Source organism: Pelobates fuscus, chromosome 8 (genome assembly GCF_036172605.1).
Source record: "Pelobates fuscus isolate aPelFus1 chromosome 8, aPelFus1.pri, whole genome shotgun sequence".
NCBI lineage: Eukaryota > Metazoa > Chordata > Amphibia > Anura > Pelobatidae > Pelobates > Pelobates fuscus.
In genome coordinates this window covers 37,493,621-37,520,196 of record NC_086324.1, presented here as the reverse complement: position 1 = coordinate 37,520,196, position 26,576 = coordinate 37,493,621, and the positions used below count along the sequence as shown (strand labels likewise).

Here is a 26,576-nt window from a genome sequence, read left to right as displayed (position 1 = left end):
TTGCTCTTGTACTCTTTGGAGGTGAGCATCCTTATGGCATTCTAGTTAAAGGGGCCATGTGATACATTAATGGAAGACATCCTGGCTGTTAAAGGGACAATCTAAGTACCATAACCAATAACTATGTTTGACTGGTTAGCTGCAAAAAACTGGAGCCTAAAGTCTGACAACTCTGTGTCTTGGCTAACGCAGAATTGATTTGACTTTGAACAGCAACAACCAGCACAGAGCACTGGGCTAATGCACCCTCGGTTTTCTCTGCCTATTAACCCAGCTGCTGTCCAAAATGTCTTTATACTTAACTTCACAGCATTGGAGGTGCCAAAGGAGCTTCATGTGTAGTAAATGGGGTAGATTGTTGGAAAAACAGATATTTGATTCTTGATTACACTCATAAACCTCAGGCAACCCAGTACAATCATGTCACTGGAACCGCAGGCAACCTAGTACAATCATGCCACTGGAACCTCAGGCAACCTAGTAGAATCATGTCACTGGAACCTCAGGCAACCTAGTACAATCATGCCACTGGAACCTCAGGCAACCTAGTACAATCATGTCACTGGAATCTCAGGCAACCTAGTACAATCATGCCACTGGAACCTCAGGCAACCTAGTAGAATCATGTCACTGGAACCTCAGGCAACCTAGTACAATCATGTCACTGGAATCTCAGGCAACCTAGTACAATCATGTCACCGTACCTCCCTTCCACCGGCATCCTGATTGTGAGAATATTGGAGTTGGAAGGTATATTAGAGTGATCATTCAAGCTTTCAGTTTAGTAAAATTGTAGAAAGAGACAGAGATATGTAGAGAGATAATGCTTTCTTTTTTGCAATATTTTTTAAGATCAATATAAAATGGTTGTAATGTATTAATCTTTGGTGTGTTTTATTTTAAAATATTTCATAATTTAACGACCTTGCTTATTTTAGTGTAATTTACATATATCAGTATGAGATAGCTTAGCAAGCATTCTAATGGGTGATTATGCAGTGCTTGCAAAACATGCAGCTGTTTTAAGGGAATTAATTAAGTACCCATTGAAATTCTCTCTAAGACACCTGTTAGTCAAAAAAAAAAAAATCATTGTTATGCATTGTTCTTATTTATTTATTTGTAATTACGAGTTTTAATCAGCACCTGTTAAGCTGTGTTTTAATCACTAATTAGTGAAAAATGTATGTATTAAGTAGTACTCGATGGAGCACACTTTAAAGAGAATGCAATTGAGTATTATGAGATATACCCACTAAGGGCCAGATGTATTATCAATGTGCCAATGTATCCATAGCCCACCTGCAAATTAATTTTGGCAGATCTAGATTCGTAGATCCTAGCATGGTCTAAAATCCATAGATTTTACTGGAATCCATAGCAAAATCACTGGAAATGTATTTATATTAAGAAACTGATGAAAACGAATGAAATATGAGCAATGCCCCAAAATATAATATTTCTACATCTATGCTCTTACAGTGGAAGGTAAGTGGCACTAGAGGACTACCTTGATGGGGTTATTCACTTAGGTTAAAATTTTAGTCAATTTAAAAAAAAAAAAAAAAAAAAAGACAAAAAAAAGGGGTTTAAATTAGCAAAGGTGTGACTGTAGGTTTGTTGGGGGAGGTTTGAAATCAGCTACTTAGCTTCATTTTACTTTATTTTTTGGATTTAATTGACTAAATTTCAAAGTTTAGAGAATAAAAGTTTATGAATAACTCTAAAATAGACATTTTAATTCTTCTTCCTAAAAAACAGTGGCAACTCTTTTCCTAAAAATAAAAAGTAATTTATTTGTCAATATCTATACACTACACATTTATTTTATAACTTAAATATAAAGATAAATAAGTAACGTGTCATCTATATCTTCAATAAAATTTGGGTGTAAGCAGCATGATTGGAACAGACAAGGTATGATGTGACCTGGTGTATTCAACTGTCATGATAAAGGAGATTTATAATGTATTTGTCCTTCTACAATTATTAAATTGTAACTATTATTTTCTGGATAAAAGCCCAGAATCTTGCCTTACAGAACTTGCAAAAGTAATGCTTGCCCAAATGCCTTTATGTCATATTCTTTATATCTGTTGTAAGTATGGTTTTCCTGGACAATATTCGGATGGCAATAATATGAAGTTTCTCTGTTTGTCCTTTGAATGACACAGGGGTGAACAAATAATAGAACCAAAAAATCTAGGTAGTACTTGCACACAATCACATAAGGTGCAGGTATCTGGGTAACCATTAAAAATCCAAAATCATATAATACAAAAATACCAAAGGATACCCCACTCTAGTTGCAAGAAAAGATAATTAAATGCAAATGTATTAACACAGCAGAGTACAATTAGACAGTTAGTCTATCCCATACAATGTTACATATACTTTGCAATGCAATGACTTCCCCACCATAGTAAAAGTGCAAAAGAAAACTATGCTAAGTGCTAAAAAAGTGCTAAGTGCCTAATCACCATAAATACAAAAAAATATTATAAGTAACCACAATATAAGATATACAACACACTGCCTGCCAATGATCCTCTGAGAAAAAAATGAAGGGCACACAGAAATAAGTAATCTGGGCAATCAAAGTACATGAAGAGTGATCTACGAGTCTATTAAATTGTCCCAATCTGTAGTATGTAACTGTAGATCCCCAAAAAAATGAACGAAGAAGCAAAAAAAAAAAAGGGAAAAAGAGAAAAAAGAAAAAAAACATGGGAAAAATAAATAAAAAAATATATAATGGAAAAAAAATAAGCAAAATATAAGCAAAAAACTTTTTGTGTTAGGGTCTGGTCAGATCTCACCCATGAAGAATCAAGGAGGCCTCCTGATAAGTTAGAGATGTAATGAGATGTAAATTCTTCAGAGTCTTCAGAAAACGGGAAAGGGACTCCCGGAATGTTTCCACAGTATCTCTTTACTGGTATGTATGATCTTGTCATAGCAGGATGGAGGCAGGCAAATTCAGGGCTGTGCGCTCTATCTAATTTTACTATGCTGTGTTAATACATTTTCATTTAAATCTCTTTTCTTTCTACTATAGTGCGCTATCCTTTGGTATTTTTGAACAAATATTATACATTAACTAGTTAAATTGAGGTCTAAAAATATAGTCAATACAGCCAAGACAATCAGACACACAACATTCCCATCAATTATTATTGTTGCTGTTGTCATATATGAGAAGTGTAATATGAGCCCTAAACACTGCTTAGGGTGAGCACAAATTGGGGCATTCTTGGTAAATATTTAAAAGGAGAATAGGTATAGAAGTGCATAAAAATGGCTGTCTCTAATGAAACCTGATCATTGAGAAAAACAAGCTTAAACTGCGGCAAAAGCAGTACAATAATTTTACAATCATTCTTAATATATAAATACAAATATGTAACTTAAATCTTGTATTTGGAGAATGAGTGATGAAACATGAAGATCCCACATTTCGGCTTCTGCATATGATGTAAATTTGTTGCAGGAAGTTTCTGTTAACCTTTTAACCACTAATGTGCAATGTCAATCAATTTTCCTTTATTATGGCGTAAATTTTATATGCTTTTCAAAAAAATCAATACTCTTAGTAACATTTTCCAAATGATTTATTTACAAAAATGCCCAGAGACTTTAATGGTGACTTCTGTAGATAAATCACTTAGAACACAAATGGTGAGGTTACTAGCGCTTGTTAGATCCATGTAGGGTAGCTGGTACTTCCCAAATCAGAGTCTCTTCTCTCTGGCCGTAAGTAGGAAGAGACTCTGATTTGGGAAGTACCAGCTAGGAAAGGGTACAGTACGTTTTTCTATCAGTATGGAATCATTTGGAAAACTTACTTCATTGAGGCCCAAGTCCGATAAAACAACATCATTGTTCTTACAGTAAAGATGCTTTTTCTCTATATAGGTAAAATCTCTTTTCTTCAACTTTCAATGAATACATAATATGATTTTAAAAAATTAAATATTTCTGTGTTGCCAGTTTTCCAGCTTTTCTGGCACTTTGAGAGAATTTGCATGTTATTCTAGTCTGCAAATACTAAATATATAACACATCCAAAACATGTAATAAAATATGAGGAATATAACTTTTAGACTACACAACAAAACACTTTTGTAAACAAATGTTATTATATTTATATTTACTGTAAGTTCAGCTGTTAAACTTTGCAGTAACATTCCTGGATGTTGCAACTAGCTCAATTAATTATCCAGTTCCAGAGAGGTGCTACGTGACATTGTTATGAGCAAATACTAGCTATTGGTGTAAGATCCCTTCATTGGACACCAAAGAATTCCAAAGTTTTACAGTGTTTTTTTTTATGTTACTATTAAATTTCAGGGGGTAGAATTCACTTACAAAATGTAACTGTATTTCAAGAGCATACAGAAAGGGAAGATGGTGTTAACATTACATAAAAATATAATTATTTTATTTTAATGACTTATGGCAGACAAATCTATAGCCATTTTAATATGTATATTGATTAAACTACTTTAATTTTAATTGTGTGTACTTTCTATGGGTTTTTTTTTCACTGTGTACGATTAATTTCAGAACATGATTACCAGGATACTATTTAATAATCTGTATAATTACAAAATTTGCATATTGTTTAAAATCTAAACAAAATAACAAATACAACATCAATCAAATAATGGTATAAGAGAAGTAATGGTGCACAATTCTCCACATTTTTTTGATTCCTAAATAAAATGATCTGTGCACTTTTAAGGGACAGCTTGAAGAAGTGTTTTACGTGTAAAGAGTGTGTCCACTTTTTTTTTTTTTTTTTTTTTACAAAAAGTGCAGATTTCAATAAAATGTAGCACTTTTATAAATTAATATTTTTCCATCCCCTGTCAGACAACTGGTCCTGTTGCTTCCTGTTTGCTTAGCTCAGTGGAACTAAACTAACTCAAGAGGCAGGCAATAGCTAAGAGCACCTACCTCGCGAAGACTTCACTGAAATTCCAACCCAGTCGAGATATATAGAGACACAGTCAGGGTGGAGTCTAAGTGTCAATCTCTACAGTCGTAACCAGTGACAGTTGAATGGAATTGGTGGTGTAAATGGAGGATCCAACAGTCTTGCAGGGTCCATAGACCTCAATGCTGTAATCCGCCAAAGCGCGAGAGTACAGCAGTGACATTGGAGAAGACCTGTCTGGGACAGATTTTAGGTAGGTAAATCACACACTTACATGTCCCCACCGCCACCAGACCCCCAGTGACGATGTCAACGTCAAGGGTTTTTGCGAATTAAGCAAAGTCCCGAGACATTGACAGTGCTGGTTTAAAGCATAGGTAGATATGGCAAAATGCTATTATGTTTTATATTACCAGGTAACAATCATTGAACAATGTAATAATAATTTCAAACCTACACCAGAAAACAGAGAGACAGAAAACATAACTTTATGAATGTATAAGTATCTTTGTATTAATTTGATCTAAAATAAAAGCTGATAAAAAGGCCAAAGAGAATCTTATTAAAAAGACAATTCACAATACAATTTTAATTTTCATGTCTTCATAGAATAACTTGACCCAATATTCCTTGTTTTTTTTGGACAAAAGAATACAGGAAACCGGACAACACCATTACTTCTAAAGAGTAGCTATTCAAATGAAAACATTTCAAGAACAAACAATATAACACTCCAGGGGCCACAACAGTTCCAGGATAGTAACTAACTACAAGCATATATTTTTATTAAATAATGTCTACATTCAACATCCTTATTTTAAGTCTGTTTAAATATTGAGGCTTTACCCAAAGCATTCAGCCAAGACCCCAAAGCCGTAACAAAGGGTAACAATACATTTTTAAAATACCTGCTAATTACTATTTATATACTAATTATTGTTATTACGAGTATGTAAAAACAGTATGTAAAAACAGGGTTGCCATCAGGGGGTAGAGCCGATATGGCTGTACATGACCCGGTCTGCCCTGGGGGGAGTGGGCCCTACATTCCCAATGGGCATATATATCGCTATATATATCTATGCCCCAGCAGGCCCCCGTCCCACTGACTACATGTATAGTGAAGAGGAGGCCCAGAAAACTCCATCTGCCCCCTCCATCAGGTCCTCTTCAACTCTTATCAGCCTGCATGTCAGAGTGTTGACTCGGGTTACCATGGCAATGCTCCAACGCGGCATGCATACTATGTTCTCTTCACTATACAGCAGCGGGCAGTCTGCACAATTCCACTGGACCATCATAGAATGTAATGCCCCTCCTCCCTGGCCATAGGTAAGAGGCATGTGGGGGAATAAAGTAAACATTTAACAATAAATTTAAAAAAAGCTTTTTGCAGTCCCTATCCTACACCACATATTTACACACACGCACACATGGCATCCACTATACACACATTGCAGCAACTACACAAACACACTTAATCCACTACACACACACTGCACCCACTATAGATGTTTCGGGTTTCCCCTTTGTCAATGCCCAAAATTTCATTTTTAAATTTTTGGCATTGACATAGGGGAAACCCAAAAAACTTGTTTATTTTTGGTCCTTCAAATAAATTGTATGTAGCACTTTTTTTTGCATCTACTTGTCCTTCCTTTATTTCTTTATTTTCTTTCCCTGAGAACACTGCAAAGACCTTTGCTGTGAATCCACCTTTGGCAGAATCATTAGAAAGTCCAGAATGAGAATTATGGTCTGCCTAGTTGATTGGGAAGACTAGATGGGCCAAATGTTTCTTATTTGCCGTCTCATTCTATGTTTCTAATGTGAATTCTCTGCATATTTAGTATTTGTCATCAGTAGCAAAGCACGCTGGCAACAAATAAACAAATGGCGGCATGCCCCCTCACTTTGTGCCACCCAAGTCCTCCGCTCATCCTATTCTCAGAGATATACATACCCATGCAGTAAGGGAGAGTGACATCACCAGAGGAGGACCAGGCTTAAGGGAGAACTTGGCCTCAGCTTGGAATATAAAGGTGACTATATCCTTTCTTTCTTGATTTCTTTCATTAATTAATGTTAATTAATGTCTTATACTCCATTAATGTGCTTTCCTCTTACAGTTAGAATTGGGGTTTCTCTATTCTGCATATGTTAAATGCTTGTCAGGAAAATAGCTTGTCATCTTGTCACTTATTTTGCTACTTTAGATTTTTGACTTGTTTTCTTCTCAAAATCGAGCATATAATAGAACATAATAGGCCATTTTCAACAGCAAAGTTACATAGCAATGCAGAATAGACCCGTTCACTCCCAATCCCATGTAGGCACATTGTTGGTTACAATTTAGAAGGGCTGAAAAAAAGTTGACACCCAGGACTAAAATTTAACACAAAGAGGGTTATGACAAGCAATTACTAGGAAATGGTGATGGGACAAGAGAAAATGACAAATTAAGCTTGACAGATGTAAGACCAGGAATAGGAACAAAAATCTCAAAATATAAAAAAAAACATGCACAGGAAAAAAAAAAAACTGAAGCGACTCATAGGTTTGCCAATCTAATCTATCCTCTCAGTGAATAATGAGAGGTGAATGCACTTTTATTTGCAGGAATGTTGTTGTTGACTGTCACCATTAATGAACAGAATCACCTACAACAACTGCCTAAACAAGTTACAGCATGCCATTTTCTGTAACGAATGGTAGATTACGTTTTATAGGGTAAACTATATAATAATATTAATTTGATAATAACATTTATAACTTGTCCTATCGATCTGCATTAACCCTTTAATGGTCTATAAATAATAAAAATCCCTTTTACTATATGTACGAAGCATTATATAAAAAAAAATTATATACATTCCATGTATTTTTTTCCTGTACTCCATGTTGTGGGACATCACAACACTATATTGTATTGTAGGTCATACCAGGTTTGGTTAGAGCAAGATTGACAGAAGCCACACTATTAGTTATTTACAACTATCATCATTGTATGCACCACCTCCTGTTACTTAAATGCTGAGTGAAAAGTTATGGACAAAGAATGACAAAGTGTGCCTCCCTCCAATTTGTAATTTACAGGGACACAGAGGAAATTTCTTAAAGGAATACTATAGTGCCAGGAATACACAATAGATCCCTCTGCCCTCAAAGTCGCCAAGCATATAAGAAGTACCTCCAGTTGCTGTCTTAACCCTGCAATGTAATTATTGCCGTTTCTCGTAAACTGCAATAATTAACATTGTAGAGTTATGGGGACAGGGACACTGCAACCAAACCGCTTCAATGAGCTGAAGAGTTTTTGAGCTGAAGAGTAGTAGCAGCTAGAAGTGTGATTCCAATTCATCTTGGAAAGAACAGGATATGAATTGTATGTGTGTGTCTGAGTGTGTGTAAAACTGCTTCTGTGTGTCTGAGTGTGTATGTAGGAGTAACTTTGTGAAGTGTATATAATGTAATCACCCTTTAAAATAATTATGCCTATGTAGAGGTTTGGTGCTTCCTGTTTGCTCTTCAGTTGGACTTTCAATGTGGTTTGTGATTCTTAGTTACTTTGTATTGTATCACATTGCTGCTATGTGATATAACTATGTGGAATGGTTAACTGCCCATAATAGAAACCCTCCAGACACAGAGTCTACTGAGGTTACTATAAAAACTGTCACCTGACTGCTGGCTAGAATGTAAACTAGCAACACTGTGCATATTTTATCTGTCACCCTCATACAGTGTTAATTTTGGTGGCAAATTTTTATTTAGTTTTAGTCATAGTCTTTTGACTAAAACGCCATTTTAATTTTAGTCATATTTTAGTCATCTGAATTGTTATAGTTTTAGTCTAATTTTAGTCGACAGGACTAAAATCTAATGAGTTTAGTTGAAGCCTCTATCTGTCTCTTTTGCCCCTTCCCCAGCCCCTTTGTATCTCTTTGTGTCCTCCCAGCCCCTCTAGGTCTCTCGCCCAAATCCTGGTCTGTCTCTTTTGCCCCTTCCACAGGCCCTCTGTTCAGTGTTACATTTTGGTGGCAAATGCCATTTTAGTTTTAGTCGTATTTTAGTCATCTGCATTGTTTTAGTTTTAGTCTAGTTTTAGTTGACTAAATATCAAAGATTTTAGTCAACAAAAATTTGACTACAATTGTTAATCGACAAAATTAACACTGCTTTCGTAACACATTACTGGGTATAATTTGAATAATGCTACCATCACCATAGTGCACAATTATATACATGTTAAATGTTTACTAGATATGAATACTTCATTGCTAAAAGTAGCATCTTGCTTGAAAGGGGAATAAGAAAATACAGAGAATTTAGAGGTTTTTACGCCGTCGACATGGATAAAGCATGATGAATCAATGTGACAAAGGAGCTTATCTTAAATGAAATGGGAAGAGACAGCTGTGTTTAAGAATTTTAAAATGAGAGATTAATTGATAAAGTATTATCAGAGGAGATTTTATTTGTACGGCTTCACAAGAATAAAGATGACAACAAGGTGACACGTGCATTGTACGTGGCTTTTAGTGGTGATAATGGTAAAATATAAGTCATTGTGGTATACGTCAAATGGTGTAAAAGATAAGCAATAATTATTGTTAGAAATTGATGAGCATAAACTATTTAATAATTATTTACTTTGGACTTTTGGTGGAAATATTTGACACATGTTTGACACTAGTTAAATCTGAGTTGGCATACTGATGATCATTTTCTCAACTTAATGTTTTCTGTAAGTATTTGGGTTAGTTACCTACAGAGCAATGTGCAGTACGGAAGAAAGCCCTCTAAGGCGGTGGTTCTTTAAAGGGACACTATAGGCTCCAAAGCAACTTTAGCATAATGAAGCAGTTTTGTTGTAAAGATCATGCCCCTACAGTCTCACTGCTCAATTCTCTGCCATTTAAGAGCTAAATCACGTTTTTTTCTGTTTATGCAGCTCTAGTCACACCTCCCCTGGCTGTAACTCACACAGCCTGCATGAGAAAAATGGTTTCATTTTCAGTCAGATGTTAACTTGTTTTAGACGTTTTTATCTCCTGCTCTTTAATTTAAACTTTAATCACACACATGAGACTACGGCTGCATAAAAAAGTAATTTAACTCCTAAATGGCAGATAATTGAGCAGTGAGACTGCAGAGGTAAGATATATTCACCAAAACCACTCAAAAAAGATATAGTGGTTGGTATATAGTTCATGGGAACTTGTCTCCAGAATTGCTTTGACAATAGTTTTATCTTAGGCTTCGATTTAATTCAATTTTAACTTTCCAAATGATTAAATACTGTTAGAATTTTTTTCCAAATTATTTATTATTGGAAGTCATCATTAACGTATTTGGAAATGTTTTCCAACAGTATTGAATCATTTGGAAAACATATTAAATTGAGGCATTAGACTAAAAGGCACATCGCCAGATCTTATAAAGATTTCCATTTATATTATATCAGTAAAATTAAAAGGACACTATAGTCACCAGTACAACTACAGCTTGTTGTAGTTGTGCTGGTGAGTATAATTATTCCCTTCAGGCTTTTGCAGTAAACACTGTCTTTTCAGATATAATGCAGTGTTTACATTACAACCTAGGGATACCTCCACTTGCCACTCTGCTGATTGCTTGCAACTGTGTGTGTGTGACTGTGTGCGAGTGATTATATGCCTGGGACTGTGTCCATGTGGCTGTATTTGACAATATATGTATACAGTGGCGTACTAAGAGTGGGGCGGAGGAGGGCGGTCCATCCAAGGTGTCACTAACTAGGGTGGTACCATGAGTGCCTGTGCTATGATCCATCTATTATTATACCGCGAGCCTCAAGGGCTGCAGCCAGGCAGCACTATTTAGAGGAGCAATGGGAGGAATTTGGAGGCGCGCAATGTCACACCAACGTGACGTTGATGTGCACCACTTGTCTGTCTTCACGGAGTTCCAGCAGTAGCAAAAAGGAGGGTGCAGGGGTTTTGTAAAACAGGGGCAGTAGAGGGGTTTTGTAAAACAGGGTCTGGAGAGGGGTTATACAAAGTTTCCAATGAAATGAAAACATTTTAAAAATGTTGCTTTTTAAATGAGAGATGTGGAGAGATGGGGGGAGGGAATGACAAACACAGGATCCGCCCCGTGTGCCAAATGCTCTAGGTACGCCCATGTAGAGGAGTATTATGAAATCCTTAGGATTGTTGGGCTTAATGCTGTGCCTATACTTAAGCGAAAAGACAAACAAGTGGTCCATAAAAGTCGAGATCAAGGGAGAACAGAAATAACATCAACAATGACAAAAAATTCATTCAGTAAGTGCTAGATATAAGGGTTAAAAAGAAGTCAGGTCAAATACCAAAAAAACTACACAGAACAAGGAACATGCTTTGGGGATATCCAGATGCAACAGCTTAGAATGAACTTAAGCATTTAATGGGTTTGAATAAGTATTATTCAGTGTACGTTGGCTTGCCTCCTTTCTGCTCACCCAGAATGTATGCATGTATCAGTCACATGGGTTTTAAATAATTTTAAAGGTTTTGTATAATATTTATAATGTATATTATTATTATCAATAGGTAATTATGACATAACAAGTAAAGTGTCACTATATACTTTTATCATCAGTCCACTTGGATGTCTTTGAATGTTTATGGATATCAATATTCTTTAGGGATTTGCAGGTATCTGGAAATGGAGCATGTTTTACTGCTAAATAGGTTGTACCGAGCAAATGTTAGAATGGCTTGAACCCCACCCTTACATCATCTCCTATAAGGGACACTATAGACATCTCCCTTACTTACTGTGTCAGTGGGATTTCTAGTTCCCCTTATACCTAATATAGTCAAACACCTAAGTACAATGCAAGTGGAGTCCCTTAAAAAAGTACATGTCTCCCTACAATGTCACTGAATGTGCATGTGGGAGGTGTGATTCCCAAATCATAAAATCATTGTGAAATTAAGAATATTTTTATACTCGTATAAATTGTAGACTGCCAATCAAAATACATGAATTGATGCCCATTGAAAGAGGCATGTATCGGAAATAAAAAATCCTCAAAAGTGGCAGCATGGCGGCAAGCAGATGTATTTTACACATTTCCATTTGATATGGTCCAGCCTACATACTGAAGTGTAAATGAGTAAGTTAATAGCAATGTACTATTGTCAAAAAGCAAAACAAAAGTCCCTCTGCCTGTTCCCTAAACTCCTGATTCATCAGAGTGCATCATGTGTGCAGTTAGACATCTTAACCTTCCATTATCCCATATCCTGAGGGGGGAGCCCATCGGGTGGCTCATGCACTTAAGGTAATGCTGAACAAGGAACCAGGTGGGCGCCATGGCCCATTAAGAGCGTGGCCGGGCCACTCTAATATCGGATGCTAGGAGGAAGTGAGAGCCTGTAATTTCCTCCCAGCTTAGAGAGAGTGCCACTCGGGAGGGAGGAGGAGATGGCCACACAGGCAGCAGGGAGGAAAGAAGCACATAAAAGAGCTGCTGCAGACCAAACACTCATTCTCATCAACCTCAGCCAGCAGCAGGATTCTAAGTAAGTCACCCTGCTGCACACAAAAAGTATGCTAACAGGAGTGTGCTTGCAAATATAAAAAAATATGACATGTATTTGCGTATTTGTCTATGTTTACGTCAGGTTGTGTGTGTGTATATGTCAGTTTGTGTATCTGTGTCAAGATGTGTGTGTATGTGCCAGTGTGTTTATTTGTGTGTCCGGGTGTATGTTTCAGTGGGTGTATCTGTGTGGCAAGGCATGTATGTGTAAATCTGTGTATGTGTCAGGGTGTTTATATGTGTGTATCTATGTGTTAATGTATATCTGTGTAAGTTTCAATATATGTGTGTATGTGCATACATTCCAGCAATCAAACACCAACTCAACATGCAAACACACCCCTACAATCAAACACAAACACCCCTTCATTCAAACATCAACACTTCACACAAAAGCACATCTGCTTTTAAAAGCCAACATTACATACAAACAAACCCATGCATTCAAACACAAACACTACACACAAGTGCATCACTGCATTCCAAAAGCAATAGTACATACAAATACAACCCTACATGCACATATACTTTACACAAACACATGCTTACATTCAAACACACAAAACCTGCTTACAAATACAACCATGCAAGGATGGCATATCCCCAGCTGGCATAGCATCGTGGGAGTTGTACGGGAGATGAGGATCTACCTTTTGGGCACTCTTGCGCAAGAGAGGGTCCCAAAAAATGTCTTGCATAAGGGCCCTCTCTACATTATTTCTGTCACTGTTGTACTGTAATTAGTTTTATTTATTTACATTCCCCCAAAAAATGTATACACACATACACATTGGATCATAATAAAAAACTTATAGCAGTTTAAAAAAAATAAGATAATTTTTAATAGTCCAACAAGTTAAATACACAGACAAATATATAGGTAGCAAAGCATGTATTCCTAAACAGATACAAAGAATGACTTCAGGAAGAAGATCAGCAGATAGGGTTTCACTGGCAGCTAAGTTGGGAATTGCAAAGACAGAGTGTGACCTTTGAGATTCAGCAGCACTGAAATCAGACCATGATTTCACACCAAATTCCTTTGACCAGTTTAAAGGCTTGTTTCATTTCCAGAAATACCTGATGCCAGACTACAGACATGTTTTGTACATGATCCTGCAGAGCTCTAAAAAGAAATAGAACAAGACTAATATATATTTCACAGGATCTCTGAAATGTTCCAGAACAAAATCAATTCAAAATAAAGCTATATACTGAAAAAATGATACAACTTTTAGATTACATAATAATCAATTAGCCTGAATTTTCCAAGAAAATGCATATTTGAGAAACATGAAAGATGAAGGGATTACAAAAAAAGGTAAATAATTTAAATATTATTATTATATACACTCACTAGCCACAACATTAAAACACCTTGTCTAATATCGTAATATCGAGAAGGTCCCACTTGTGCCGCCAAAACAGCTTTGATGAGTTAAGCCACGGACTCTACAAGACCTCTGAATGTGTCCTGTGGTATCTGGCACCAAGACATTACCAGCAGATCCATTAAGTCCTGCAAGTTGCGAGATGGGGCCTCTATGGATGGGATTTGTTGTTCCATCACATCCCGCAGATGCTTAATTATATTTGGATGTGGGGAATTTAAAGTCTGAGGCAACACCTTGAACTCTTTGTCATATTCCACATCGTGGCAGCGGTGTATTTACCGCAAGGCTGACAAGGCATTTACCTTGGGCAGCACTTTCAGTGGGGGACGGCAAAAAAGCCGCCCCCCCAATCCCCCTGGCAAATGCCTTGCCAGACTCTTTTCTTGGGGGGCCAAGGAACAGGCAGGCTTGCCACCTCAGGGCCCCCACAAGGCTGGCATGCGCTGATGTGGCGAGGGACACTGTCCCCTGAGTTTTCCCTGCTCAGCTCCCTTGCGTGCACCACAGTGATGCCGGAGCCAAAATATGATGTCACCCAAGCACCGGCATCACTATGAGGTACGTGAGGGAGGTGAGCAGGGAGATCAGAGCTCCCTCGCTGCCTCCACTGTGAGCCTGCCTTTTCAAACGACCGCCCGACCACCTGCCTGTGTGCAGGGATGTATTTACCACAAGGCAAACAAGGCATTTGCCTAGGGCGGCACTTTCAGGGGGGCGCCAAAAAATGCCACCCCAAGCACCCAGACAAATGCCTTGTTTGCCTCATGTTCTGGGGCTGTCCTCCTTACAGTGAGTGAGTGAGTGTGCCTGTCAGTGTGTGTCTGTTAGTGAAAGTGTGTGTCGGTTAAACAGTGTGTGCCAATGACTGTATGTGTGTGCCAATGACTGTGTATCTGTCAGTGAGTGTATATCAGTGCATGTATCAATGAAGGCATGTGTCTGTCAGTCAAAAAAGTAGCCTTGACACGAATTGGGGGGGGGCAAATTTAGATTTTGGGGGTGCCCGAATTTAGTCTTGCCTAGGGCAGCAAAAATCCAAAATACACCACTGCCTGTGTGCCTGCCAGCCCAGCCAGCAGCAACCCCATTGGACCCCATGGAAGAATCCACTCCAGCAATCCCAAAGGTAGGGAGGCTGGTTGGATTAAACTTAAAAAATATAAAAATGTAAAAGATTGTGAGTGTGTTAGTGTGTGTCTGTTAGTGAGTGTAAGTGATTGTGTCTTTTAGTGAGTGTGTTAGTGTGTGTCCATTAGTGTGTGTTTATTAGTGAGTGTGTTAGTGTGTGTGTGTCTGTTAGTTAGTGTGTGTCTGTCACTGAGAGTGTGTATGTTGTTTGTCAGTGAGTGTGTATGTGTGTTTTTTCAGTGAGTGCGTATCGGTCACTGAGAGTGTGTGTCTGTCAGTGTGTGTATGCGTGCGTCAGTCTGTGTATGCGTGGTTCAGCATGTGTAACGTGTCTGTCAGTGTGTGTATGTGTGTCTGTCAGTGTTTGTATGCGTGTCTGTCAGTGTGTGTATGTGTGTCTGTCACTGATAGTACCACTGCCATCAGGGTATACCTTTGCCATGTGTTGTATGTGGTCTGCTACCACAACGTGCACCTATCATTATTTTGCTAGAAGGGAGTTACCACAATTACAGGCATTCTCAAATATTAGATAATAATTAAATAGATAGTTTATAGCTTAGTAGCCCTGTTAGTGTCACTATAGATTCCATTAGGATATCTTCCCAACAAACACAATCTAGGATATTGTTAGGTTTAACATAAATCCAGATATTTGTGTAGAAGATTCATACACAAACAAAATAGACAGAGGATATTAATCAAATAGCCAGTGGATTTGAGATATGGAATTTAGAATCAATTAAAAAAGCATTATGTTCTCTTGCATTGAGGGAACATTGAGTTGGAGTTGGAGATAATATTTGAAGTCATACTCAAATCTTTCTGGCAATGTATCTTAACCACGAATGATACAAAGATCAGAATTCCTTATTGCTGAACCTTATCATTCTGATTTCAGCCAGTTCTAAGCTGGATTGTACAATGATCATAGCAATATAAGGACTTTGAGGGTTGCCACCTGGCCGGTATTATACCTGCACAGCCAGTAGTTGAGGCTGCCCAGCCAGTTTTTTATAAATATTGGCAATGCAATTGCTGGTACTTTATTCCATCATCAGCATTCAGCAAGGAGTCTGCTCTGTACAGAAACAGCCGCCCAAGCTGAGCTGTGTGTGTGATTTGCTGCTCTCCTTCCTGTCCTACTCTGCATGGATGTGAACTGATTACAGTATTCAAACATCTGTTGGGCAGCTTAGCTTTCTGCCCCATGCTTCCGATGGCGACCTGACCTCCCATTTATCAAAAAGAAGGCTGTGGAGTTCTGAACGCTGGAGGAGAGGGTTGGGGAAAGGGGAAGTGAAACAAGGTCAACGTCACATCCCTTCCCCGCTCTGACTGTGCCATGCTCCAGAAAGGATCCAATAAGGCTGGGCAGAAGAAAGAAGTCACAGACAGCAGCTGCTGCTCACATAATTCATTCTTCTAATTTATCTACTGAGCCTGAGTGAGAAAAGTGACAGATCACTAAGCTTAGCCAGACAGCATGTAACTACAGTCACAGTTCAAAATTGCAAACCTAAAATCCCCAATTACATTTTATTTGCAATAGTTTTTATGTTTGTTAACTAGTTAAAACTCGTTTTGCTTCTTTGAATTATCAAAAAGCATTAAATAGCAATTGCACTTTAAAGGGACACTGTAGGCACCCAGACTACTTCAGCTCATTGTAGTGCCCTGGGTGCTGTGTCCCTGTTTACATGGCAGCTCTAAGTCTGCCCTCAGTGGCTCTCTACCAGACAGCCACTAGGGGTACTTCGGAAATCTAAACTGACTTTTGGTCCGTTATCTGACGCTGGACCTCCAGCATCAGATTTTCCCCAAAGGAAAGCATTGAATAATGCATGAGCATTAGGTCTCCCCGCCAGCTGACGTCGGTGGTGGAGGAGCATGGGCGGAGCCAGACTCAGGACGAGGGACATCGGCACTGGATTCAGGTAAGTGGCTTTTAAGTGGTTTTACCCCTTCAGCCCTATGGGAGGGTGCGAGGGAGGGGGGAGACCTAGTAACTCTATAGTGCAAGAAAAACTGGTTTGTTTTCCTGGCACTATAGTTTCCCTTTAAGTAACACTTCATTGGCATTTATTTAAAAATCCCTATTTAGTATATATTCCCTATAACCAATTTAGTATATCCCTTATATATTTCATATACATCTCCTATATATGCAAATGTACTTTAATGGGAAAAAACTAATCACTATTTAGTATATATATATATATATATATATATATATATATATATATATACACTGTATATTCAGTATTTATACACAACTACTTGACCAGAACACCAAACTGACTTAAAAAAACAAAAAATCACTATTTAGTTTATATATCCCCAATGAAAACATGCATTTATTTCTGCACACTTTCTTTGAAATGAACAGCTTAAAAAACTGCAGATCAGAGAAATCAGGACGCCAAAGACATGAAGAACATGAGACTCACTGACTAGAGATTGATGACCTAAACCTCAATGTTTCAGCTCAACACCTTTCTCGAGGGGATCTTACTTTTACCCTATATCCTCTGTCTTATTTACATCCCTAAACCATATATATACAATTACAAAGTTGAGGAGAAGGGAGGGAAGGGGAATGGACCAAATGCTTTCATCATCGCCCATCCCAATGGAGCGCGAAATGTCATCATGCATGGAGTGCCTGGGGCACGGAATGCCCAAAAACTACTCAGTCACTGAAATTGTGCTCCTAAAAAAATCATGCATTCCTTGAACAATGAACTCGTTGGTTCAGTTCTTGGCTCCCCTTTGCTTTCCTCAATCAGTGGACAGTGTGTTTCATAATGATAGAAAGTAAATATCCTTAACACATTCAAACCTTTATGCCATCTGTCTCTAGACCTAGATAAATGTACAACACAACACGACACATGTACTACATATTCAAACAAAAACATCACATCTAATTGACCCAATATTGTCTGGGTCCTATGATAACTATAGCTATAAATCTTATATCCCTAATATAAAAATGCAAAATAATAAATGAAATAAAATTGCAAAAACACAACTTTTTAAGTATATGAAAAAAAAATAATATATATAATCTAAGTTTTACGCTATGACCTTTTTCTCTCTTTTATTCTGTTTATTAGCATAGTGTATTAAGTGACAATATACTGGGGTGATTTTAAGCTGCACTGGTTTATATTTTGTGATTTTAGCTCCTTTATTTCCCTTTTTACATTGTTTTGTATTTTTAAACAAAAATATATGTTTGTAAAATTCATGTGTTAAGTGAAGATTTAACCCAAGACTGAAAGGATATTAAAATATCTATTCCAGTTATATTTCAAAAGAATACATCTACTCCGTCCAATGTAATTAAAATGTAATTAGATAGATATTGAGCATTTATTTTATCTATTTAATTTTCAACATGTACATATACAACATTTATTATTGGATGAATGTTAACATTCTTATTAATGTTTTTTCTTCACTTATTGTTCATTGTTTTATACATTTATTAAAAAAAATTGTCAATAAAAAATAGTTGAAAAGATATTGAAACATAGAAACATAGAATGTGACGGCAGATAAGAACCATTCGGCCCATCTAGTCTGCCCAATTTTCTAAATACTTTCATTAGTCCCTGGCCTTATCTTATAGTTAGGATAGCCTTATGCCTATCCCACGCATGCTTAAACTCCTTTACTGTGTTAACCTCTACCACTTCAGCTGGAAGGCTATTCCATGCATCCACTACCCTCTCAGTAAAGTAATACTTCCTGATATTATTTTAAACCTTTGCCCCTCTAATTTAAGACTATGTCCTCTTGTTGTGGTCGTTTTTCTTCTTTTAAATATAGTCTCCTCCTTTACTGTGTTGATTACCTTTATGTATTTAAATGTTTCTATCATATCCCCCCTGTCTCGTCTCTCCTCCAAGCTATACTTGTTAAGATCCTTTAACCTTTCCTGGTAAGTTTTATCCTGCAATCCATATAACCAGTTAAGTAGCCCTTCTCTGAACTCTCTCTAAAGTATCAATATCCTTCTGGTCATACGGTCTCCAGTAATGAGTACAATACTCCAAGTGAGATCTCACCAGAGTTCTAATGAGTATTTGAATATTTACTACAAAGATTATGTAGGGAAATGTTCGACATTCTAAATACATTAACACTATTCACAGGTAACCAGCTTATCCTAACGCAATTTGTAATGCAATTTGGGCTGTAGACTGGATAAATATAGAAATGTAGATATTGATTGATAGTTTATACATTCCCACCAAGCCCACTGATCACTTGTTATTTCCTTTCTACATAGTGTGTTAGCCTGACAAGGTCATACTACACGTTGATCAGAATTTAGCAGTTGTATCTAACACGCATCAATTACACATCAACTTAATACATCATTCTCATGAGAAAAATGGAAAGCAACTTTCCTATATTAATGTCAAGTTTTGTTTAATGTAGCCTTATGCTATTTTATTAATGTGAATACAAGTTTAATACACACAATTTATTCTCGTAAATATTCTCGGAGGTTAGGGAAGCTGTTACTAAGTAAAAAAAATTACCTGATATATAAAAATATATTTTATATTCAGTGAAATGTATGAGCTAATGTTTTATATTATACAACGGGTATTTTAGTAAATGTGACATTAGCACATAAGTCATACCTCCCCAACATTTTAAATGGACGTAGAGGGACACTTTTAATTTCAGGGATGTGAGTGTGGGGATGGCCAGAGATGGGGTTGTTCTCAGATGTTTTAGGCGACTTACTAAACAATTTATGCAAATAATATATATTTTTGAACAGGAACACTACATTTATTTTTAACATAGACTGATTTCTAAACACAGTTATTGTAGTTTAAATACACATTACTTTGTGTATTATGACACATTCAGACACAACAACAATATGATGCCTAGAAAAGATATTGATATTGAGACAAAAAAAAGAGGGACAGAGTGATTTTAGAAGCAGGTAAATGGGAAGATTTTTATTCTTAAATACACACTCGAAAATCCCCAACTACTACAACATATTGCATGATTCTGTGATTGGGATGTGTCTTGGTATGATACTAGAATACTGTTAGTGCAGTTCCTATAGTTTGTGTCAAACCGATTAAAAAAAAAAGATTGACAAAACTGAGTGCTCCCCCCCGCCACCCTTATCTGGGGTCGCCTTCCTTGTTATGGCATCTCTAATGAATCGGCGTGCTAAGGGTGTTGAGATATCAACTGATTTCAGTTTCTATAAATCTGCTTCATGTACAGAGATGAATTACAGGGTTATCGAATGTATCCAATTATCCAATGCTGATCTTTTAATACATTAATCTATTGCACCTGTCACTGTGTACGGTCTTTTTCAGCGTATCTTTGTTGTGCTGTCTGTCATTAAAAGTTCACCTAGGGATATATCTACATCTCTCTCTCTCTGATCTAAATTACATTATCCATGGTATGATAGTTTCCATTGGGGGTATATCTAAAATAGTGTTTTTTTTTTGGGGGGGGGGCAGTGGAGTGTCCCTTTAAGTGCATTATAAATCCTAGACCTTGAGTTATTTAAGAGAAGATTAAACTACCAATTCTAGCTCCAAACAAAATAAGGGTAAATATTATTATATCATACATTGACCCTTTTCTAAAGGTAACTTGAGCAGAAACTAAACCTCTTGGTCTTGGCAGGTCTTGGCCGGCATAATTTATATATTGACAAGAACATCACATTGAGCCACATTGAAAGATAATGCTACAGCGAACAAGTGATTGCCAAAATGGATCAAGTAAACAATGGAAGAACATAGCTTGGTCTGATAAATTCTGATTGTTGCTTTAAGACTCATAACATATGGTAAGAATTTAACATAAAATATATAAATCCACTCAGAACCATATTAACCATTAGCCAGCATAGGTGGCTGCATGGAGCTCTGGCTGTTAGGATGCTCTGCTTGAGTCAGCAGGAAATCAACAGAGCTCTCTTCTCAGTCCTCTGTCCCCTCATCTGCTTGAGGGAGCTTTAGGGTCTGCACCTCTATTGGGTCTAGATCAGTGTTCCCCAACCCAGTCCTCAGGGACCACCAACAGTCCAGGATTTATGTATTTCCTTGTTTTATTCCAATTGAGATACAGACAAAACCTAGACTGTTTGTGGTCCCTGAGAACTGGGTTGGGGAACACTGGTCTAGATCACTCGAAGAGCTCCCTCATGGTCCCACATTGCTTCCAAAGGACTCTGAGCCCCACCGCCAGCAACAGACCACAATGTTCACTCACCTGAGCACCTGGGATTCTGCTCCCCAGCATGCCTCCACTGGACCACAAGGGATCCTGCTCCCCAGCATGCCTCCACTGGACCACCAGAGATCCTGTTTTCCAGCATGCCTCCACTGGACCACCAGGGATCCTGCTCCCCAGCATGCCTCCACTGGACCACCAGAGATCCTGTTCCCCAGCCTGCCTCCACTGGACCAGCAGGAATCCTGTTCCCCCATTTACCTCATGCCTTTGATTTAGATTGGAGGCCTCGTTTGAATGCATAACATGGTGCACATACAATTTATCATATGCTCGTAGTATGAGGTGGGCTGTCTGTCTAATGTTGGAAGATTACATGGATCCAGTTTATTTCCTACTGGATTAACAGAGTCCTATTGACTGGTAATTACCTGTAGTTTGAGGACTGATGGGATCTGAGTGTCAGCAGTTTTCGGCCTTTCACATTTTTAGCTCAGTAATATATGACCCATTTCACTGACTTTTAATTGTATTTATATTGTCACTGTCATTGCATTATATTGCTCATGGCTTTGTTCTCAAGAAAAACATGAGAAGATGAAATGTTTTTGAGATGCCTTCTGTGACACAGCTCTTGGACCAACTCAATTGCCTGTAACCGAGACTATATGACACTGCATAGGCAACAGTAACAGACATGATATTTCCATATAAGCCATTATACTTAATTATTTACTTAACAATTTGGGTCTTTCAAATAGCACTGTTTGTACAGACAAATCTATCACTATAGCTATTTCAGAAAATTAATGACATGATAGACATCTATTCTTGTGCCGTACTATAAAGCAGTACTTGATAGACACAGATTGAGTGCAGCTTACCAAATGAAACTCACAAACTCAGCACCATAATGATACATGTATTCAAAGTACCTCAATGCTTTTATACAAACTGGGAACTGCATAATAAAAGATGTTAATAAAAACTATATACGGTATGTTAATGTTAAAAAAATAGGCAAGCAATAAATAAATAAAATGATGAATACAATAATTCTGAATGAGAAGCGAAATGAAAATTGGGGTAGCCAACACCTGTATCTGCACAAAATCTTTAGCACAGCATGTAATGTGGTTCATTTGGTTAATGTGCCAACTGTTGCACCTGTTCAAACCACAGCTTCTATTCTCAAGCACTTCTCAGTCACTTCGTCACTACGGGACAACTTAGTCTTGCAAACCGAAATATCTAGTAATTGGTAGTTACACTATCAGATTTCCCACTTACCTAGCAGGCCAATATACTTTGAGCAGCTGAAAAGCCTTACTGGCTGGCTACATGGCTTTATCAGTCTGCCTTTTATCCTTTCAAGGTCAATAAAATGAGTACAATTGACTTGTATTATTATAACAACACTTTTAAACCTGAATTTACTTTAAACTGGGAGAAAAATAATATTCAAGTATCATTTCTTGCATGCACGTTGATAACGATTAGAATATGATCTCGGTAACCCTAAAAAATGCCAGGGGCATACATCAGATGAGAAAGCCTTCTCCCAGGCAATCAAAGAGTTAAATTATGCTTCACTCGCAGTAAAAGTAGTTACAGTATATTTTTCCCTTCACAGTATATGAAATTGACGACGTTTTTTTCTTGCAGTAAAACTTTATAAGTTTATTAATTAAATACGAGAACATAAAAAAAGATAGAACTCTATACAGTGAGTGCATTTAAGTGATTTTCTGCCTATTTCTCGGAAAAGGCCACTTCGGAGCAGTTGCACCTTTAAAACAATAATGGAGCCTGAAATTGGACTTTTTATTTCTGATTATTAAACATTGGTAAATCCCATGTCGGAATAGATATCTGACTGCTCTAACAGAATCGCAATGCAAACCAAAAATATATTTACCTAATGGGGTGTCTCTCGCTTCTATAATAATAGTATACAGAAGTTTCCTACATCGGTGACTTTCCAACTAAAAGCAGACAGGCAGAACACATTTTATTATGAAACAGAGAACATGTCATTGAATCTTAACTTTGGCTGATTTAAAACAAAGTTTATCCTCTTTGGTTCCATTACTTGTTAAAATACCCAGGTATGGCGCATAAATCATTTTAAACTGCAATCTCTCTACAAGCAAATACAAAGTAACAGAAGCTACAAGTTGAGCGGTTGCTTATTTTTCTTTTCTGTTGACAGTAATCTATGTACATGAATAATGCGACCACCGGCATTAATTTTAGAACTTCAAGTATTGTAACTTGTAGCTTATAGCTTAGTGTTTCAATAAATTTTATTTTAATTTTATTTTTGCTACCATAGCACGCCGGATCTTGTGTACCATCCTTACAGCAGTCTGAGATCTAACACAAAACCAATGTTCTAGACTCACAATAGGGCTTAGAATTGCGAAGAATTACATATTTTATGTACAATAGCCAATCAGGATAAATAGCGGAGTAGAACATTTGCCCAGTGGCTAATTTGGCTGCAATTGTCAGTTGTCAACAGTTTTTATTTTAGTGAATCCATTTTATGTATTTTATCATACAATTCACAAAATTGTGAATTGTTGGAAGTCTCAGGTGAATACAAAGTAAATTTTACATTTTAAATAAGTCTCATTTTTGTTTAGCTATTTTGTTCTAAAATGTAAAATAAAATTTTCACATCTTTGCATCAATTCCCACACTTTATTGAATAAACCTTTAAGTGTTCTATTCACTAAACAGAGAGCTATAGTTGCTGCTAGGTGTTTCTGTTCTACAATTTGCTGTAGATTTGTACAAGTTCTGATAAGATTATTTAAAAAAAAAAAAAAAAAAAAACCTTCCTGCGTTTAGTTATTAGCATGTTTCTTTGAGGTTTCTTTTACAAAACCAGGAATTGTGGACGTCTGACCGGGGAATTAATGAAGTCTGGTCCAAAATAGCAGAGCTGGCAAGATAGATGAGTTGGATATTTTTCTTCGACAAATGTGTTGAAGCTTGTTTATTCAGGAGTGTCTTAATTACTTAAACCATTTGAAGCACTCAAAAGTTACAGAATTAATTTGACACTAAACTCACTTTGTAACTCCTGCCTGTCAGTGTTGTTTAAGTCATCTAATACACCAGCTATTTAGATACAGATATTTTCTGTAATTAAACAATATTATCTTATGTTATGTTTAAAAAATTAATACACACAAGCATTAAAGCTCAACACGATGATCTTACCTTATCTGTTAATTTGCCTTAATTTCCAAGTGGAAATGAGATGCTTAAAAAAGGGGGGAAAAACAAGTAAAAAAAAAATCTTCTTCTCCCCCTTGGGAGCTTCTAACTTTTTTTCAGTTCAGGATTCTATTTGAATTTTGAGTTTAGTAGAATTCCCAGTCCCCGGTATTACAGCAAGCTTGTGGAGACCAGCTCCACTTAGAAAGTCTTCCTTCTCCCACATGAGTTAATAGTGACAGCTGACTTTATTTTTGTTACTTGTAAAAAGGTGGACCTACAAGACTATTTTTAGGGGCTGAGTCTTGTATGCCAAGCGTCTGAGTCAATTACTGAGTTAGAAACCTGTTTGTGAAGGCACTGTTACCTTATCTTGCTCAGTCTATTACAACCTTAATATTAGATTGAAACATTTGCCTTAATTAAAAATAAAGATGTGACAATATGTATGACATATCTAATATCTATGGTAAATTATGCTTAATTTAGAGTCAGGTTTTTACAAATAGTGATAATAGCAAAACTTTTTATCAATGATACAGATGTGAAGATGATCTCATGTTCAAAAATAATTGGGGACTATTAACTAACTAGCGAGTTTTTAGGAAGATCTAAATTGTTGAGTTATAATAAATATTTATGAAATTCGCAAATGTTAGTAACACAACTTAAGGAGTACTTTGTCTTAAGGAAAAGTCTGAGATTATCAAAACCTGACAAAATATCAAAACCTGACTATATATTTATATATAGATAGATAGATTTATTATAACTCAACAATTTAGATCTTCCTAAAAACTCACTAGTTAGTGAATAGTCCCCAATTATTTTTGAATATGAGATCATCTTGACCTCTGTCCCACTGATATATACAGACAGTTTTTGTAATATCCCAGCAGCCATTGCTAGCAGTGTCACAGGTTGTCCCTACACCATAGTCTTGTACTCGTGCATATGCAGGAGAGTAATACAGTGACTCCCGATGGTTAAAATACCTGGAGCCCATGGTATTGATAACATGAGGAAAATGCCAACACGCCTGAGGGAGAAATTCAGGTATGTTTATATCCTGTTAGCTTCTCCTCCTAGAATGCAGCACCCTCTAAGTCTTAACCCCTTAAGGACCAAACTTCTGGAATAAAAGGGAATCATGACATGTCACACATGTCATATGTCCTTAAAAATAAATTTTTCAGGGGCGGAGCCTGGCAGCCAGACTGAGCGGTTGTGCTGAACCTCAGCTCCCGCTCTACTCGACACTTTCTGGGGGTAATTCCCCGAAAAACCAGCACAATCGCCCACTGGAGGACAGCTATAATGACGGGGACACCCGGGGGAATCACCCGACACCAAAACCAAGCCTGTAACCCCCCGGGGACCCGTCCACATACCCTGAGGCCTATTGGAGGTCGAGCAGCGGGGAGACGGCCGCTCCCTGCGCTGACTGGCCCGGTCACGGACCCCTCGGGGTTGCCATCTACCCCCCCCCCCCTGGACCGAAGGGGGTTATCTCGGTCCACAACAGGCATCAGGAGTGGCAGTCACAGGCAGAGCACAGAGCCAGCTACAACACAGCACAATGGCAGCCAAGCACATGGTGCACCCAAAATGGCGGCGACCTGCACACCAAGTGAGCCATACTGCATGCCCGAAATGGAATCCCACAGTGAGGACATGCGACGCATAGAAGCCGCTTTCGCCCGGTTCTGGCATGCCTTGAATGAACAGCTGCAAGTACCTCAGGCAGCGCAGCACACCCTGCCGGATCCAAGCGAGCTGCAATACCCCCACGGGGAAAAGAGTAAGGTACCACAGCGCAGGCGGGTGGGATGCGGGAAAGGAGATGGGAGCGGAGGAAAGGGGCGCCCTGTGTCGTACAGAGCCACAGCCCCCAAGCTACCAACCCGACAACCGCCGCGCAGGATGAGAATCCACCGCTGCTTGCGGCGACGTCGCAGCAAGAACACAGGCTATCCATTGCCACAAAGAAACCCGGCCCAGAGACAGAGAGCCCGAGCTGACGGATTCACTATGCTGCCCATGCGTACCCACCAAACTGATCGCCCACCCGGGG

The 26,576-nt window shown here is 37.8% G+C and overlaps 1 protein-coding gene across 1 annotated transcript in view; it reads right to left on the bottom strand.

Annotated features, from left to right (window-relative positions):
• XIRP2 (xin actin binding repeat containing 2) overlaps positions 1 to 24,711 on the bottom strand; it is an 85,110-nt gene extending 60,399 nt beyond the window's left edge. Inside the window, exon 1 of the mRNA XM_063429694.1 lies at positions 24,506 to 24,711. The gene's annotated coding sequence lies outside the window, so the exon portion shown is untranslated. The remainder of the gene's footprint in view (positions 1 to 24,505) is intronic.
• Between the last annotated feature and the right edge of the window lie 1,865 nt (positions 24,712 to 26,576).